This window comes from Schistocerca cancellata, unplaced genomic scaffold (assembly GCF_023864275.1).
Source record: "Schistocerca cancellata isolate TAMUIC-IGC-003103 unplaced genomic scaffold, iqSchCanc2.1 HiC_scaffold_642, whole genome shotgun sequence".
Lineage (NCBI taxonomy): Eukaryota > Metazoa > Arthropoda > Insecta > Orthoptera > Acrididae > Schistocerca > Schistocerca cancellata.
The window spans coordinates 14642-32106 of record NW_026046653.1 but is presented as its reverse complement, the minus strand read 5'-3'; the positions used below and the strand labels follow the sequence as shown (position 1 = coordinate 32106).

General features: G+C 50.0%; 18 non-coding genes across 18 annotated transcripts; 9 read left to right on the top strand and 9 right to left on the bottom strand.

The window, feature by feature from the left end:
- Positions 1–117: 117 nt before the first annotated feature.
- On the bottom strand, positions 118–201 carry Trnal-uaa (transfer RNA leucine (anticodon UAA)). Its single transcript has one exon. It is a non-coding gene; the product is annotated as a tRNA-Leu (tRNA).
- A 683-nt stretch (positions 202–884) lies between these two features.
- Positions 885–956, top strand: Trnag-ccc (transfer RNA glycine (anticodon CCC)). The gene has a single exon. It is a non-coding gene; the product is annotated as a tRNA-Gly (tRNA).
- A 1126-nt stretch (positions 957–2082) lies between these two features.
- On the bottom strand, positions 2083–2166 carry Trnal-uaa (transfer RNA leucine (anticodon UAA)). The gene has a single exon. It is a non-coding gene; the product is annotated as a tRNA-Leu (tRNA).
- A 683-nt stretch (positions 2167–2849) lies between these two features.
- Positions 2850–2921, top strand: Trnag-ccc (transfer RNA glycine (anticodon CCC)). Its single transcript has one exon. It is a non-coding gene; the product is annotated as a tRNA-Gly (tRNA).
- Positions 2922–4047: 1126 nt separating this feature from the next.
- On the bottom strand, positions 4048–4131 carry Trnal-uaa (transfer RNA leucine (anticodon UAA)). The gene has a single exon. It is a non-coding gene; the product is annotated as a tRNA-Leu (tRNA).
- A 683-nt stretch (positions 4132–4814) lies between these two features.
- On the top strand, positions 4815–4886 carry Trnag-ccc (transfer RNA glycine (anticodon CCC)). The gene has a single exon. It is a non-coding gene; the product is annotated as a tRNA-Gly (tRNA).
- A 1126-nt stretch (positions 4887–6012) lies between these two features.
- Positions 6013–6096, bottom strand: Trnal-uaa (transfer RNA leucine (anticodon UAA)). Its single transcript has one exon. It is a non-coding gene; the product is annotated as a tRNA-Leu (tRNA).
- A 683-nt stretch (positions 6097–6779) lies between these two features.
- Trnag-ccc (transfer RNA glycine (anticodon CCC)) lies at positions 6780–6851 on the top strand. The gene has a single exon. It is a non-coding gene; the product is annotated as a tRNA-Gly (tRNA).
- A 1126-nt stretch (positions 6852–7977) lies between these two features.
- Trnal-uaa (transfer RNA leucine (anticodon UAA)) lies at positions 7978–8061 on the bottom strand. The gene has a single exon. It is a non-coding gene; the product is annotated as a tRNA-Leu (tRNA).
- A 683-nt stretch (positions 8062–8744) lies between these two features.
- Positions 8745–8816, top strand: Trnag-ccc (transfer RNA glycine (anticodon CCC)). The gene has a single exon. It is a non-coding gene; the product is annotated as a tRNA-Gly (tRNA).
- Positions 8817–9942: 1126 nt separating this feature from the next.
- On the bottom strand, positions 9943–10026 carry Trnal-uaa (transfer RNA leucine (anticodon UAA)). The gene has a single exon. It is a non-coding gene; the product is annotated as a tRNA-Leu (tRNA).
- A 683-nt stretch (positions 10027–10709) lies between these two features.
- Trnag-ccc (transfer RNA glycine (anticodon CCC)) lies at positions 10710–10781 on the top strand. Its single transcript has one exon. It is a non-coding gene; the product is annotated as a tRNA-Gly (tRNA).
- A 1126-nt stretch (positions 10782–11907) lies between these two features.
- On the bottom strand, positions 11908–11991 carry Trnal-uaa (transfer RNA leucine (anticodon UAA)). Its single transcript has one exon. It is a non-coding gene; the product is annotated as a tRNA-Leu (tRNA).
- Positions 11992–12674: 683 nt separating this feature from the next.
- Trnag-ccc (transfer RNA glycine (anticodon CCC)) lies at positions 12675–12746 on the top strand. Its single transcript has one exon. It is a non-coding gene; the product is annotated as a tRNA-Gly (tRNA).
- Positions 12747–13872: 1126 nt separating this feature from the next.
- On the bottom strand, positions 13873–13956 carry Trnal-uaa (transfer RNA leucine (anticodon UAA)). The gene has a single exon. It is a non-coding gene; the product is annotated as a tRNA-Leu (tRNA).
- A 683-nt stretch (positions 13957–14639) lies between these two features.
- On the top strand, positions 14640–14711 carry Trnag-ccc (transfer RNA glycine (anticodon CCC)). The gene has a single exon. It is a non-coding gene; the product is annotated as a tRNA-Gly (tRNA).
- Positions 14712–15837: 1126 nt separating this feature from the next.
- Positions 15838–15921, bottom strand: Trnal-uaa (transfer RNA leucine (anticodon UAA)). Its single transcript has one exon. It is a non-coding gene; the product is annotated as a tRNA-Leu (tRNA).
- Positions 15922–16604: 683 nt separating this feature from the next.
- Trnag-ccc (transfer RNA glycine (anticodon CCC)) lies at positions 16605–16676 on the top strand. Its single transcript has one exon. It is a non-coding gene; the product is annotated as a tRNA-Gly (tRNA).
- Positions 16677–17465: the final 789 nt, after the last annotated feature.

The window sequence follows — 17465 nt, the reverse complement described above, 5'->3', positions numbered from 1 at the left end:
AGGGCAAGCTCCGTAATCACTGCCGTCTCTAATAATATCTCTCGAACCTGTTTGCGCGTAATTTACTTGCTTTCCCGCACGAAGGAAATGGGCAGTTTTGGAATATTTAAAATTCATTGTCAGATGTGGGGTTCGAACCCACGCTCCCTTTCGGGAACCAGAGCTTAAATCTGGCGCCTTAGACCGCTCGGCCAATCTGACGTGCGAGCGCAAATAACGTGCTGCCGTCGTTTCTAGCTTCATCTCCAGAGCCTGACTGCGAAATTTGCTTGTTTTTTCTTGTGCGAAGGAAATACGTTTTTTTAGAGTATTTTAGACGAGTTGTCAGATGTGAGGTTGCACCCCACCCTCACTTTCGGGAACCACAGCTTAAATATGGTGCCTTACACCGTTGTTTTCCGACGCCATCTGTCTTTAGTAGAACGAGCAGAACTCTGATTATCAATTTTTACATTGGCGCAGAGAAAACAACGAATGACAAGAAAAGGCCGTTCCCTATCAACGGCTACGCTGTGCATTTCACCCTTACGGGAAGCCAATGATATGCTCCAGGCGAGCATCAAACTAACCAACTTAACACTATGATACGTACGCGCTTTCTACTTCTGGACTGGCACACATATGCTCAATCGTCTCTGGATCGTCAGTAAGTACGTCACATTAGATATTTCTTTTATCACGCTGCTGTAAATTAAAGGGCAGTTTCTTCAACGGCTGTCAGTTCTGCTTCTAGTTACGCTACATCGTCCTAGCAGCACCTACACACTGCGTTCAGATGTGCTCACCTCCGCCCTGGCGTTGAGCGCCTACAGCGCCTTCGCCTTCGGCCTCTGGTGGCAGGAGGGTAGCCGACACATCGCGGCGTGAGTGAAGCGCAGCGCAATGCGGTGGTGGTGTAACGGTCAGCATGGTTGCTTCCCAAGCAGTTGATCCGGGTTCGATTCCCGGCCACCGCACGACACGTACATTTTTCTTCTAGGGATATTCCACGTAACGTAACGCGATCCTCGTAACTGAGAACTGTCGCGTTACGAATAGTTTTCCTTCGCCCCACGTCTCACTCCGTGTAGCCAGTGCGCTAGTCGCCGGATTTCGTTTCACAGCATCGTGTGTCTCCATGTGTCGACTTGTCTCGACTTTGCTCGGCTGACGCGAAAGCTGACGCTTGGAAACGGGCATATATGTAGAGGGCAGGCGCGAGAAACGACTGTGAGAGACCAAAAAACGACAAACACACGACAGAACCTTTCATTTTATTGTGGCCACAGATTCGCGCCTTAGTGTACCGAGAGGCAAGAGTGGCGTCAGCGTGCTGGACAGCATCATTAACGCTAAGCAGCAACGAAACCGAAGTAAAAAGGCAAAATGAAAGAATCCAAATGCAGGTCGAGCTCCCAGCTGGTCACCCGTCCAAATACTAACCACGCCCAACGGTTCTTAACTACAATGAACAGACGAGAACCGCTGCACTCAGCGTGCTATGGCCGTTAGCCACAACGCCGCGAAACGTGCAGACATATTGCTTGTTGTGCATGTCACTTGGTATTTACATGGCAGTGTCTCGCTGGAGGAAGCACTGTCTTTTACGAGAGAAAAATTAAAGGGCACTTGCTGCGATCGAATACATGGCCTTTGTGTTCACAGCACGGCGCTCTAACCTACTGAGCTGACGAGCTGTGCAATGGGGCCACGTCAGCAGTCCAATACCCGGTCCACCGGCTCATCCACCTTCGTTACTGCCCTGCCAGTCATTTATACACGTATCTGTTTTCGTTGACTTTTGCTTTCTTGACGCTTGGACCCAAAAAGCACAACACAAAGAAAACGTAAACGCCCTGAGAATAGCCAAGACTCAGCAAACAAAAGTATGTTCGGCTACCGGGAATCGAATCCGGGTCGCCTGGCTGAAAGCCATGTCTCCTAACAGCTTTCCATTCCTTCTGACCGCCAGGCAATCAGACTTGCAGGGCAAGCTCCGTAATCACTGCCGTCTCTAATAATATCTCTCGAACCTGTTTGCGCGTAATTTACTTGCTTTCCCGCACGAAGGAAATGGGCAGTTTTGGAATATTTAAAATTCATTGTCAGATGTGGGGTTCGAACCCACGCTCCCTTTCGGGAACCAGAGCTTAAATCTGGCGCCTTAGACCGCTCGGCCAATCTGACGTGCGAGCGCAAATAACGTGCTGCCGTCGTTTCTAGCTTCATCTCCAGAGCCTGACTGCGAAATTTGCTTGTTTTTTCTTGTGCGAAGGAAATACGTTTTTTTAGAGTATTTTAGACGAGTTGTCAGATGTGAGGTTGCACCCCACCCTCACTTTCGGGAACCACAGCTTAAATATGGTGCCTTACACCGTTGTTTTCCGACGCCATCTGTCTTTAGTAGAACGAGCAGAACTCTGATTATCAATTTTTACATTGGCGCAGAGAAAACAACGAATGACAAGAAAAGGCCGTTCCCTATCAACGGCTACGCTGTGCATTTCACCCTTACGGGAAGCCAATGATATGCTCCAGGCGAGCATCAAACTAACCAACTTAACACTATGATACGTACGCGCTTTCTACTTCTGGACTGGCACACATATGCTCAATCGTCTCTGGATCGTCAGTAAGTACGTCACATTAGATATTTCTTTTATCACGCTGCTGTAAATTAAAGGGCAGTTTCTTCAACGGCTGTCAGTTCTGCTTCTAGTTACGCTACATCGTCCTAGCAGCACCTACACACTGCGTTCAGATGTGCTCACCTCCGCCCTGGCGTTGAGCGCCTACAGCGCCTTCGCCTTCGGCCTCTGGTGGCAGGAGGGTAGCCGACACATCGCGGCGTGAGTGAAGCGCAGCGCAATGCGGTGGTGGTGTAACGGTCAGCATGGTTGCTTCCCAAGCAGTTGATCCGGGTTCGATTCCCGGCCACCGCACGACACGTACATTTTTCTTCTAGGGATATTCCACGTAACGTAACGCGATCCTCGTAACTGAGAACTGTCGCGTTACGAATAGTTTTCCTTCGCCCCACGTCTCACTCCGTGTAGCCAGTGCGCTAGTCGCCGGATTTCGTTTCACAGCATCGTGTGTCTCCATGTGTCGACTTGTCTCGACTTTGCTCGGCTGACGCGAAAGCTGACGCTTGGAAACGGGCATATATGTAGAGGGCAGGCGCGAGAAACGACTGTGAGAGACCAAAAAACGACAAACACACGACAGAACCTTTCATTTTATTGTGGCCACAGATTCGCGCCTTAGTGTACCGAGAGGCAAGAGTGGCGTCAGCGTGCTGGACAGCATCATTAACGCTAAGCAGCAACGAAACCGAAGTAAAAAGGCAAAATGAAAGAATCCAAATGCAGGTCGAGCTCCCAGCTGGTCACCCGTCCAAGTACTAACCACGCCCAACGGTTCTTAACTACAATGAACAGACGAGAACCGCTGCACTCAGCGTGCTATGGCCGTTAGCCACAACGCCGCGAAACGTGCAGACATATTGCTTGTTGTGCATGTCACTTGGTATTTACATGGCAGTGTCTCGCTGGAGGAAGCACTGTCTTTTACGAGAGAAAAATTAAAGGGCACTTGCTGCGATCGAATACATGGCCTTTGTGTTCACAGCACGGCGCTCTAACCTACTGAGCTGACGAGCTGTGCAATGGGGCCACGTCAGCAGTCCAATACCCGGTCCACCGGCTCATCCACCTTCGTTACTGCCCTGCCAGTCATTTATACACGTATCTGTTTTCGTTGACTTTTGCTTTCTTGACGCTTGGACCCAAAAAGCACAACACAAAGAAAACGTAAACGCCCTGAGAATAGCCAAGACTCAGCAAACAAAAGTATGTTCGGCTACCGGGAATCGAATCCGGGTCGCCTGGCTGAAAGCCATGTCTCCTAACAGCTTTCCATTCCTTCTGACCGCCAGGCAATCAGACTTGCAGGGCAAGCTCCGTAATCACTGCCGTCTCTAATAATATCTCTCGAACCTGTTTGCGCGTAATTTACTTGCTTTCCCGCACGAAGGAAATGGGCAGTTTTGGAATATTTAAAATTCATTGTCAGATGTGGGGTTCGAACCCACGCTCCCTTTCGGGAACCAGAGCTTAAATCTGGCGCCTTAGACCGCTCGGCCAATCTGACGTGCGAGCGCAAATAACGTGCTGCCGTCGTTTCTAGCTTCATCTCCAGAGCCTGACTGCGAAATTTGCTTGTTTTTTCTTGTGCGAAGGAAATACGTTTTTTTAGAGTATTTTAGACGAGTTGTCAGATGTGAGGTTGCACCCCACCCTCACTTTCGGGAACCACAGCTTAAATATGGTGCCTTACACCGTTGTTTTCCGACGCCATCTGTCTTTAGTAGAACGAGCAGAACTCTGATTATCAATTTTTACATTGGCGCAGAGAAAACAACGAATGACAAGAAAAGGCCGTTCCCTATCAACGGCTACGCTGTGCATTTCACCCTTACGGGAAGCCAATGATATGCTCCAGGCGAGCATCAAACTAACCAACTTAACACTATGATACGTACGCGCTTTCTACTTCTGGACTGGCACACATATGCTCAATCGTCTCTGGATCGTCAGTAAGTACGTCACATTAGATATTTCTTTTATCACGCTGCTGTAAATTAAAGGGCAGTTTCTTCAACGGCTGTCAGTTCTGCTTCTAGTTACGCTACATCGTCCTAGCAGCACCTACACACTGCGTTCAGATGTGCTCACCTCCGCCCTGGCGTTGAGCGCCTACAGCGCCTTCGCCTTCGGCCTCTGGTGGCAGGAGGGTAGCCGACACATCGCGGCGTGAGTGAAACGCAGCGCAATGCGGTGGTGGTGTAACGGTCAGCATGGTTGCTTCCCAAGCAGTTGATCCGGGTTCGATTCCCGGCCACCGCACGACACGTACATTTTTCTTCTAGGGATATTCCACGTAACGTAACGCGATCCTCGTAACTGAGAACTGTCGCGTTACGAATAGTTTTCCTTCGCCCCACGTCTCACTCCGTGTAGCCAGTGCGCTAGTCGCCGGATTTCGTTTCACAGCATCGTGTGTCTCCATGTGTCGACTTGTCTCGACTTTGCTCGGCTGACGCGAAAGCTGACGCTTGGAAACGGGCATATATGTAGAGGGCAGGCGCGAGAAACGACTGTGAGAGACCAAAAAACGACAAACACACGACAGAACCTTTCATTTTATTGTGGCCACAGATTCGCGCCTTAGTGTACCGAGAGGCAAGAGTGGCGTCAGCGTGCTGGACAGCATCATTAACGCTAAGCAGCAACGAAACCGAAGTAAAAAGGCAAAATGAAAGAAGCCAAATGCAGGTCGAGCTCCCAGCTGGTCACCCGTCCAAGTACTAACCACGCCCAACGGTTCTTAACTACAATGAACAGACGAGAACCGCTGCACTCAGCGTGCTATGGCCGTTAGCCACAACGCCGCGAAACGTGCAGACATATTGCTTGTTGTGCATGTCACTTGGTATTTACATGGCAGTGTCTCGCTGGAGGAAGCACTGTCTTTTACGAGAGAAAAATTAAATGGCACTTGCTGCGATCGAATACATGGCCTTTGTGTTCACAGCACGGCGCTCTAACCTACTGAGCTGACGAGCTGTGCAATGGGGCCACGTCAGCAGTCCAATACCCGGTCCACCGGCTCATCCACCTTCGTTACTGCCCTGCCAGTCATTTATACACGTATCTGTTTTCGTTGACTTTTGCTTTCTTGACGCTTGGACCCAAAAAGCACAACACAAAGAAAACGTAAACGCCCTGAGAATAGCCAAGACTCAGCAAACAAAAGTATGTTCGGCTACCGGGAATCGAATCCGGGTCGCCTGGCTGAAAGCCATGTCTCCTAACAGCTTTCCATTCCTTCTGACCGCCAGGCAATCAGACTTGCAGGGCAAGCTCCGTAATCACTGCCGTCTCTAATAATATCTCTCGAACCTGTTTGCGCGTAATTTACTTGCTTTCCCGCACGAAGGAAATGGGCAGTTTTGGAATATTTAAAATTCATTGTCAGATGTGGGGTTCGAACCCACGCTCCCTTTCGGGAACCAGAGCTTAAATCTGGCGCCTTAGACCGCTCGGCCAATCTGACGTGCGAGCGCAAATAACGTGCTGCCGTCGTTTCTAGCTTCATCTCCAGAGCCTGACTGCGAAATTTGCTTGTTTTTTCTTGTGCGAAGGAAATACGTTTTTTTAGAGTATTTTAGACGAGTTGTCAGATGTGAGGTTGCACCCCACCCTCACTTTCGGGAACCACAGCTTAAATATGGTGCCTTACACCGTTGTTTTCCGACGCCATCTGTCTTTAGTAGAACGAGCAGAACTCTGATTATCAATTTTTACATTGGCGCAGAGAAAACAACGAATGACAAGAAAAGGCCGTTCCCTATCAACGGCTACGCTGTGCATTTCACCCTTACGGGAAGCCAATGATATGCTCCAGGCGAGCATCAAACTAACCAACTTAACACTATGATACGTACGCGCTTTCTACTTCTGGACTGGCACACATATGCTCAATCGTCTCTGGATCGTCAGTAAGTACGTCACATTAGATATTTCTTTTATCACGCTGCTGTAAATTAAAGGGCAGTTTCTTCAACGGCTGTCAGTTCTGCTTCTAGTTACGCTACATCGTCCTAGCAGCACCTACACACTGCGTTCAGATGTGCTCACCTCCGCCCTGGCGTTGAGCGCCTACAGCGCCTTCGCCTTCGGCCTCTGGTGGCAGGAGGGTAGCCGACACATCGCGGCGTGAGTGAAGCGCAGTGCAATGCGGTGGTGGTGTAACGGTCAGCATGGTTGCTTCCCAAGCAGTTGATCCGGGTTCGATTCCCGGCCACCGCACGACACGTACATTTTTCTTCTAGGGATATTCCACGTAACGTAACGCGATCCTCGTAACTGAGAACTGTCGCGTTACGAATAGTTTTCCTTCGCCCCACGTCTCACTCCGTGTAGCCAGTGCGCTAGTCGCCGGATTTCGTTTCACAGCATCGTGTGTCTCCATGTGTCGACTTGTCTCGACTTTGCTCGGCTGACGCGAAAGCTGACGCTTGGAAACGGGCATATATGTAGAGGGCAGGCGCGAGAAACGACTGTGAGAGACCAAAAAACGACAAACACACGACAGAACCTTTCATTTTATTGTGGCCACAGATTCGCGCCTTAGTGTACCGAGAGGCAAGAGTGGCGTCAGCGTGCTGGACAGCATCATTAACGCTAAGCAGCAACGAAACCGAAGTAAAAAGGCAAAATGAAAGAAGCCAAATGCAGGTCGAGCTCCCAGCTGGTCACCCGTCCAAGTACTAACCACGCCCAACGGTTCTTAACTACAATGAACAGACGAGAACCGCTGCACTCAGCGTGCTATGGCCGTTAGCCACAACGCCGCGAAACGTGCAGACATATTGCTTGTTGTGCATGTCACTTGGTATTTACATGGCAGTGTCTCGCTGGAGGAAGCACTGTCTTTTACGAGAGAAAAATTAAATGGCACTTGCTGCGATCGAATACATGGCCTTTGTGTTCACAGCACGGCGCTCTAACCTACTGAGCTGACGAGCTGTGCAATGGGGCCACGTCAGCAGTCCAATACCCGGTCCACCGGCTCATCCACCTTCGTTACTGCCCTGCCAGTCATTTATACACGTATCTGTTTTCGTTGACTTTTGCTTTCTTGACGCTTGGACCCAAAAAGCACAACACAAAGAAAACGTAAACGCCCTGAGAATAGCCAAGACTCAGCAAACAAAAGTATGTTCGGCTACCGGGAATCGAATCCGGGTCGCCTGGCTGAAAGCCATGTCTCCTAACAGCTTTCCATTCCTTCTGACCGCCAGGCAATCAGACTTGCAGGGCAAGCTCCGTAATCACTGCCGTCTCTAATAATATCTCTCGAACCTGTTTGCGCGTAATTTACTTGCTTTCCCGCACGAAGGAAATGGGCAGTTTTGGAATATTTAAAATTCATTGTCAGATGTGGGGTTCGAACCCACGCTCCCTTTCGGGAACCAGAGCTTAAATCTGGCGCCTTAGACCGCTCGGCCAATCTGACGTGCGAGCGCAAATAACGTGCTGCCGTCGTTTCTAGCTTCATCTCCAGAGCCTGACTGCGAAATTTGCTTGTTTTTTCTTGTGCGAAGGAAATACGTTTTTTTAGAGTATTTTAGACGAGTTGTCAGATGTGAGGTTGCACCCCACCCTCACTTTCGGGAACCACAGCTTAAATATGGTGCCTTACACCGTTGTTTTCCGACGCCATCTGTCTTTAGTAGAACGAGCAGAACTCTGATTATCAATTTTTACATTGGCGCAGAGAAAACAACGAATGACAAGAAAAGGCCGTTCCCTATCAACGGCTACGCTGTGCATTTCACCCTTACGGGAAGCCAATGATATGCTCCAGGCGAGCATCAAACTAACCAACTTAACACTATGATACGTACGCGCTTTCTACTTCTGGACTGGCACACATATGCTCAATCGTCTCTGGATCGTCAGTAAGTACGTCACATTAGATATTTCTTTTATCACGCTGCTGTAAATTAAAGGGCAGTTTCTTCAACGGCTGTCAGTTCTGCTTCTAGTTACGCTACATCGTCCTAGCAGCACCTACACACTGCGTTCAGATGTGCTCACCTCCGCCCTGGCGTTGAGCGCCTACAGCGCCTTCGCCTTCGGCCTCTGGTGGCAGGAGGGTAGCCGACACATCGCGGCGTGAGTGAAGCGCAGCGCAATGCGGTGGTGGTGTAACGGTCAGCATGGTTGCTTCCCAAGCAGTTGATCCGGGTTCGATTCCCGGCCACCGCACGACACGTACATTTTTCTTCTAGGGATATTCCACGTAACGTAACGCGATCCTCGTAACTGAGAACTGTCGCGTTACGAATAGTTTTCCTTCGCCCCACGTCTCACTCCGTGTAGCCAGTGCGCTAGTCGCCGGATTTCGTTTCACAGCATCGTGTGTCTCCATGTGTCGACTTGTCTCGACTTTGCTCGGCTGACGCGAAAGCTGACGCTTGGAAACGGGCATATATGTAGAGGGCAGGCGCGAGAAACGACTGTGAGAGACCAAAAAACGACAAACACACGACAGAACCTTTCATTTTATTGTGGCCACAGATTCGCGCCTTAGTGTACCGAGAGGCAAGAGTGGCGTCAGCGTGCTGGACAGCATCATTAACGCTAAGCAGCAACGAAACCGAAGTAAAAAGGCAAAATGAAAGAAGCCAAATGCAGGTCGAGCTCCCAGCTGGTCACCCGTCCAAGTACTAACCACGCCCAACGGTTCTTAACTACAATGAACAGACGAGAACCGCTGCACTCAGCGTGCTATGGCCGTTAGCCACAACGCCGCGAAACGTGCAGACATATTGCTTGTTGTGCATGTCACTTGGTATTTACATGGCAGTGTCTCGCTGGAGGAAGCACTGTCTTTTACGAGAGAAAAATTAAATGGCACTTGCTGCGATCGAATACATGGCCTTTGTGTTCACAGCACGGCGCTCTAACCTACTGAGCTGACGAGCTGTGCAATGGGGCCACGTCAGCAGTCCAATACCCGGTCCACCGGCTCATCCACCTTCGTTACTGCCCTGCCAGTCATTTATACACGTATCTGTTTTCGTTGACTTTTGCTTTCTTGACGCTTGGACCCAAAAAGCACAACACAAAGAAAACGTAAACGCCCTGAGAATAGCCAAGACTCAGCAAACAAAAGTATGTTCGGCTACCGGGAATCGAATCCGGGTCGCCTGGCTGAAAGCCATGTCTCCTAACAGCTTTCCATTCCTTCTGACCGCCAGGCAATCAGACTTGCAGGGCAAGCTCCGTAATCACTGCCGTCTCTAATAATATCTCTCGAACCTGTTTGCGCGTAATTTACTTGCTTTCCCGCACGAAGGAAATGGGCAGTTTTGGAATATTTAAAATTCATTGTCAGATGTGGGGTTCGAACCCACGCTCCCTTTCGGGAACCAGAGCTTAAATCTGGCGCCTTAGACCGCTCGGCCAATCTGACGTGCGAGCGCAAACAACGTGCTGCCGTCGTTTCTAGCTTCATCTCCAGAGCCTGACTGCGAAATTTGCTTGTTTTTTCTTGTGCGAAGGAAATACGTTTTTTTAGAGTATTTTAGACGAGTTGTCAGATGTGAGGTTGCACCCCACCCTCACTTTCGGGAACCACAGCTTAAATATGGTGCCTTACACCGTTGTTTTCCGACGCCATCTGTCTTTAGTAGAACGAGCAGAACTCTGATTATCAATTTTTACATTGGCGCAGAGAAAACAACGAATGACAAGAAAAGGCCGTTCCCTATCAACGGCTACGCTGTGCATTTCACCCTTACGGGAAGCCAATGATATGCTCCAGGCGAGCATCAAACTAACCAACTTAACACTATGATACGTACGCGCTTTCTACTTCTGGACTGGCACACATATGCTCAATCGTCTCTGGATCGTCAGTAAGTACGTCACATTAGATATTTCTTTTATCACGCTGCTGTAAATTAAAGGGCAGTTTCTTCAACGGCTGTCAGTTCTGCTTCTAGTTACGCTACATCGTCCTAGCAGCACCTACACACTGCGTTCAGATGTGCTCACCTCCGCCCTGGCGTTGAGCGCCTACAGCGCCTTCGCCTTCGGCCTCTGGTGGCAGGAGGGTAGCCGACACATCGCGGCGTGAGTGAAGCGCAGCGCAATGCGGTGGTGGTGTAACGGTCAGCATGGTTGCTTCCCAAGCAGTTGATCCGGGTTCGATTCCCGGCCACCGCACGACACGTACATTTTTCTTCTAGGGATATTCCACGTAACGTAACGCGATCCTCGTAACTGAGAACTGTCGCGTTACGAATAGTTTTCCTTCGCCCCACGTCTCACTCCGTGTAGCCAGTGCGCTAGTCGCCGGATTTCGTTTCACAGCATCGTGTGTCTCCATGTGTCGACTTGTCTCGACTTTGCTCGGCTGACGCGAAAGCTGACGCTTGGAAACGGGCATATATGTAGAGGGCAGGCGCGAGAAACGACTGTGAGAGACCAAAAAACGACAAACACACGACAGAACCTTTCATTTTATTGTGGCCACAGATTCGCGCCTTAGTGTACCGAGAGGCAAGAGTGGCGTCAGCGTGCTGGACAGCATCATTAACGCTAAGCAGCAACGAAACCGAAGTAAAAAGGCAAAATGAAAGAAGCCAAATGCAGGTCGAGCTCCCAGCTGGTCACCCGTCCAAGTACTAACCACGCCCAACGGTTCTTAACTACAATGAACAGACGAGAACCGCTGCACTCAGCGTGCTATGGCCGTTAGCCACAACGCCGCGAAACGTGCAGACATATTGCTTGTTGTGCATGTCACTTGGTATTTACATGGCAGTGTCTCGCTGGAGGAAGCACTGTCTTTTACGAGAGAAAAATTAAATGGCACTTGCTGCGATCGAATACATGGCCTTTGTGTTCACAGCACGGCGCTCTAACCTACTGAGCTGACGAGCTGTGCAATGGGGCCACGTCAGCAGTCCAATACCCGGTCCACCGGCTCATCCACCTTCGTTACTGCCCTGCCAGTCATTTATACACGTATCTGTTTTCGTTGACTTTTGCTTTCTTGACGCTTGGACCCAAAAAGCACAACACAAAGAAAACGTAAACGCCCTGAGAATAGCCAAGACTCAGCAAACAAAAGTATGTTCGGCTACCGGGAATCGAATCCGGGTCGCCTGGCTGAAAGCCATGTCTCCTAACAGCTTTCCATTCCTTCTGACCGCCAGGCAATCAGACTTGCAGGGCAAGCTCCGTAATCACTGCCGTCTCTAATAATATCTCTCGAACCTGTTTGCGCGTAATTTACTTGCTTTCCCGCACGAAGGAAATGGGCAGTTTTGGAATATTTAAAATTCATTGTCAGATGTGGGGTTCGAACCCACGCTCCCTTTCGGGAACCAGAGCTTAAATCTGGCGCCTTAGACCGCTCGGCCAATCTGACGTGCGAGCGCAAACAACGTGCTGCCGTCGTTTCTAGCTTCATCTCCAGAGCCTGACTGCGAAATTTGCTTGTTTTTTCTTGTGCGAAGGAAATACGTTTTTTTAGAGTATTTTAGACGAGTTGTCAGATGTGAGGTTGCACCCCACCCTCACTTTCGGGAACCACAGCTTAAATATGGTGCCTTACACCGTTGTTTTCCGACGCCATCTGTCTTTAGTAGAACGAGCAGAACTCTGATTATCAATTTTTACATTGGCGCAGAGAAAACAACGAATGACAAGAAAAGGCCGTTCCCTATCAACGGCTACGCTGTGCATTTCACCCTTACGGGAAGCCAATGATATGCTCCAGGCGAGCATCAAACTAACCAACTTAACACTATGATACGTACGCGCTTTCTACTTCTGGACTGGCACACATATGCTCAATCGTCTCTGGATCGTCAGTAAGTACGTCACATTAGATATTTCTTTTATCACGCTGCTGTAAATTAAAGGGCAGTTTCTTCAACGGCTGTCAGTTCTGCTTCTAGTTACGCTACATCGTCCTAGCAGCACCTACACACTGCGTTCAGATGTGCTCACCTCCGCCCTGGCGTTGAGCGCCTACAGCGCCTTCGCCTTCGGCCTCTGGTGGCAGGAGGGTAGCCGACACATCGCGGCGTGAGTGAAGCGCAGCGCAATGCGGTGGTGGTGTAACGGTCAGCATGGTTGCTTCCCAAGCAGTTGATCCGGGTTCGATTCCCGGCCACCGCACGACACGTACATTTTTCTTCTAGGGATATTCCACGTAACGTAACGCGATCCTCGTAACTGAGAACTGTCGCGTTACGAATAGTTTTCCTTCGCCCCACGTCTCACTCCGTGTAGCCAGTGCGCTAGTCGCCGGATTTCGTTTCACAGCATCGTGTGTCTCCATGTGTCGACTTGTCTCGACTTTGCTCGGCTGACGCGAAAGCTGACGCTTGGAAACGGGCATATATGTAGAGGGCAGGCGCGAGAAACGACTGTGAGAGACCAAAAAACGACAAACACACGACAGAACCTTTCATTTTATTGTGGCCACAGATTCGCGCCTTAGTGTACCGAGAGGCAAGAGTGGCGTCAGCGTGCTGGACAGCATCATTAACGCTAAGCAGCAACGAAACCGAAGTAAAAAGGCAAAATGAAAGAAGCCAAATGCAGGTCGAGCTCCCAGCTGGTCACCCGTCCAAGTACTAACCACGCCCAACGGTTCTTAACTACAATGAACAGACGAGAACCGCTGCACTCAGCGTGCTATGGCCGTTAGCCACAACGCCGCGAAACGTGCAGACATATTGCTTGTTGTGCATGTCACTTGGTATTTACATGGCAGTGTCTCGCTGGAGGAAGCACTGTCTTTTACGAGAGAAAAATTAAATGGCACTTGCTGCGATCGAATACATGGCCTTTGTGTTCACAGCACGGCGCTCTAACCTACTGAGCTGACGAGCTGTGCAATGGGGCCACGTCAGCAGTCCAATACCCGGTCCACCGGCTCATCCACCTTCGTTACTGCCCTGCCAGTCATTTATACACGTATCTGTTTTCGTTGACTTTTGCTTTCTTGACGCTTGGACCCAAAAAGCACAACACAAAGAAAACGTAAACGCCCTGAGAATAGCCAAGACTCAGCAAACAAAAGTATGTTCGGCTACCGGGAATCGAATCCGGGTCGCCTGGCTGAAAGCCATGTCTCCTAACAGCTTTCCATTCCTTCTGACCGCCAGGCAATCAGACTTGCAGGGCAAGCTCCGTAATCACTGCCGTCTCTAATAATATCTCTCGAACCTGTTTGCGCGTAATTTACTTGCTTTCCCGCACGAAGGAAATGGGCAGTTTTGGAATATTTAAAATTCATTGTCAGATGTGGGGTTCGAACCCACGCTCCCTTTCGGGAACCAGAGCTTAAATCTGGCGCCTTAGACCGCTCGGCCAATCTGACGTGCGAGCGCAAATAACGTGCTGCCGTCGTTTCTAGCTTCATCTCCAGAGCCTGACTGCGAAATTTGCTTGTTTTTTCTTGTGCGAAGGAAATACGTTTTTTTAGAGTATTTTAGACGAGTTGTCAGATGTGAGGTTGCACCCCACCCTCACTTTCGGGAACCACAGCTTAAATATGGTGCCTTACACCGTTGTTTTCCGACGCCATCTGTCTTTAGTAGAACGAGCAGAACTCTGATTATCAATTTTTACATTGGCGCAGAGAAAACAACGAATGACAAGAAAAGGCCGTTCCCTATCAACGGCTACGCTGTGCATTTCACCCTTACGGGAAGCCAATGATATGCTCCAGGCGAGCATCAAACTAACCAACTTAACACTATGATACGTACGCGCTTTCTACTTCTGGACTGGCACACATATGCTCAATCGTCTCTGGATCGTCAGTAAGTACGTCACATTAGATATTTCTTTTATCACGCTGCTGTAAATTAAAGGGCAGTTTCTTCAACGGCTGTCAGTTCTGCTTCTAGTTACGCTACATCGTCCTAGCAGCACCTACACACTGCGTTCAGATGTGCTCACCTCCGCCCTGGCGTTGAGCGCCTACAGCGCCTTCGCCTTCGGCCTCTGGTGGCAGGAGGGTAGCCGACACATCGCGGCGTGAGTGAAGCGCAGCGCAGTGCGGTGGTGGTGTAACGGTCAGCATGGTTGCTTCCCAAGCAGTTGATCCGGGTTCGATTCCCGGCCACCGCACGACACGTACATTTTTCTTCTAGGGATATTCCACGTAACGTAACGCGATCCTCGTAACTGAGAACTGTCGCGTTACGAATAGTTTTCCTTCGCCCCACGTCTCACTCCGTGTAGCCAGTGCGCTAGTCGCCGGATTTCGTTTCACAGCATCGTGTGTCTCCATGTGTCGACTTGTCTCGACTTTGCTCGGCTGACGCGAAAGCTGACGCTTGGAAACGGGCATATATGTAGAGGGCAGGCGCGAGAAACGACTGTGAGAGACCAAAAAACGACAAACACACGACAGAACCTTTCATTTTATTGTGGCCACAGATTCGCGCCTTAGTGTACCGAGAGGCAAGAGTGGCGTCAGCGTGCTGGACAGCATCATTAACGCTAAGCAGCAACGAAACCGAAGTAAAAAGGCAAAATGAAAGAAGCCAAATGCAGGTCGAGCTCCCAGCTGGTCACCCGTCCAAGTACTAACCACGCCCAACGGTTCTTAACTACAATGAACAGACGAGAACCGCTGCACTCAGCGTGCTATGGCCGTTAGCCACAACGCCGCGAAACGTGCAGACATATTGCTTGTTGTGCATGTCACTTGGTATTTACATGGCAGTGTCTCGCTGGAGGAAGCACTGTCTTTTACGAGAGAAAAATTAAATGGCACTTGCTGCGATCGAATACATGGCCTTTGTGTTCACAGCACGGCGCTCTAACCTACTGAGCTGACGAGCTGTGCAATGGGGCCACGTCAGCAGTCCAATACCCGGTCCACCGGCTCATCCACCTTCGTTACTGCCCTGCCAGTCATTTATACACGTATCTGTTTTCGTTGACTTTTGCTTTCTTGACGCTTGGACCCAAAAAGCACAACACAAAGAAAACGTAAACGCCCTGAGAATAGCCAAGACTCAGCAAACAAAAGTATGTTCGGCTACCGGGAATCGAATCCGGGTCGCCTGGCTGAAAGCCATGTCTCCTAACAGCTTTCCATTCCTTCTGACCGCCAGGCAATCAGACTTGCAGGGCAAGCTCCGTAATCACTGCCGTCTCTAATAATATCTCTCGAACCTGTTTGCGCGTAATTTACTTGCTTTCCCGCACGAAGGAAATGGGCAGTTTTGGAATATTTAAAATTCATTGTCAGATGTGGGGTTCGAACCCACGCTCCCTTTCGGGAACCAGAGCTTAAATCTGGCGCCTTAGACCGCTCGGCCAATCTGACGTGCGAGCGCAAATAACGTGCTGCCGTCGTTTCTAGCTTCATCTCCAGAGCCTGACTGCGAAATTTGCTTGTTTTTTCTTGTGCGAAGGAAATACGTTTTTTTAGAGTATTTTAGACGAGTTGTCAGATGTGAGGTTGCACCCCACCCTCACTTTCGGGAACCACAGCTTAAATATGGTGCCTTACACCGTTGTTTTCCGACGCCATCTGTCTTTAGTAGAACGAGCAGAACTCTGATTATCAATTTTTACATTGGCGCAGAGAAAACAACGAATGACAAGAAAAGGCCGTTCCCTATCAACGGCTACGCTGTGCATTTCACCCTTACGGGAAGCCAATGATATGCTCCAGGCGAGCATCAAACTAACCAACTTAACACTATGATACGTACGCGCTTTCTACTTCTGGACTGGCACACATATGCTCAATCGTCTCTGGATCGTCAGTAAGTACGTCACATTAGATATTTCTTTTATCACGCTGCTGTAAATTAAAGGGCAGTTTCTTCAACGGCTGTCAGTTCTGCTTCTAGTTACGCTACATCGTCCTAGCAGCACCTACACACTGCGTTCAGATGTGCTCACCTCCGCCCTGGCGTTGAGCGCCTACAGCGCCTTCGCCTTCGGCCTCTGGTGGCAGGAGGGTAGCCGACACATCGCGGCGTGAGTGAAGCGCAGTGCAATGCGGTGGTGGTGTAACGGTCAGCATGGTTGCTTCCCAAGCAGTTGATCCGGGTTCGATTCCCGGCCACCGCACGACACGTACATTTTTCTTCTAGGGATATTCCACGTAACGTAACGCGATCCTCGTAACTGAGAACTGTCGCGTTACGAATAGTTTTCCTTCGCCCCACGTCTCACTCCGTGTAGCCAGTGCGCTAGTCGCCGGATTTCGTTTCACAGCATCGTGTGTCTCCATGTGTCGACTTGTCTCGACTTTGCTCGGCTGACGCGAAAGCTGACGCTTGGAAACGGGCATATATGTAGAGGGCAGGCGCGAGAAACGACTGTGAGAGACCAAAAAACGACAAACACACGACAGAACCTTTCATTTTATTGTGGCCACAGATTCGCGCCTTAGTGTACCGAGAGGCAAGAGTGGCGTCAGCGTGCTGGACAGCATCATTAACGCTAAGCAGCAACGAAACCGAAGTAAAAAGGCAAAATGAAAGAATCCAAATGCAGGTCGAGCTCCCAGCTGGTCACCCGTCCAAGTACTAACCACGCCCAACGGTTCTTAACTACAATGAACAGACGAGAACCGCTGCACTCAGCGTGCTATGGCCGTTAGCCACAACGCCGCGAAACGTGCAGACATATTGCTTGTTGTGCATGTCACTTGGTATTTACATGGCAGTGTCTCGCTGGAGGAAGCACTGTCTTTTACGAGAGAAAAATTAAATGGCACTTGCTGCGATCGAATACATGGCCTTTGTGTTCACAGCACGGCGCTCTAACCTACTGAGCTGACGAGCTGTGCAATGGGGCCACGTCAGCAGTCCAATACCCGGTCCACCGGCTCATCCACCTTCGTTACTGCCCTGC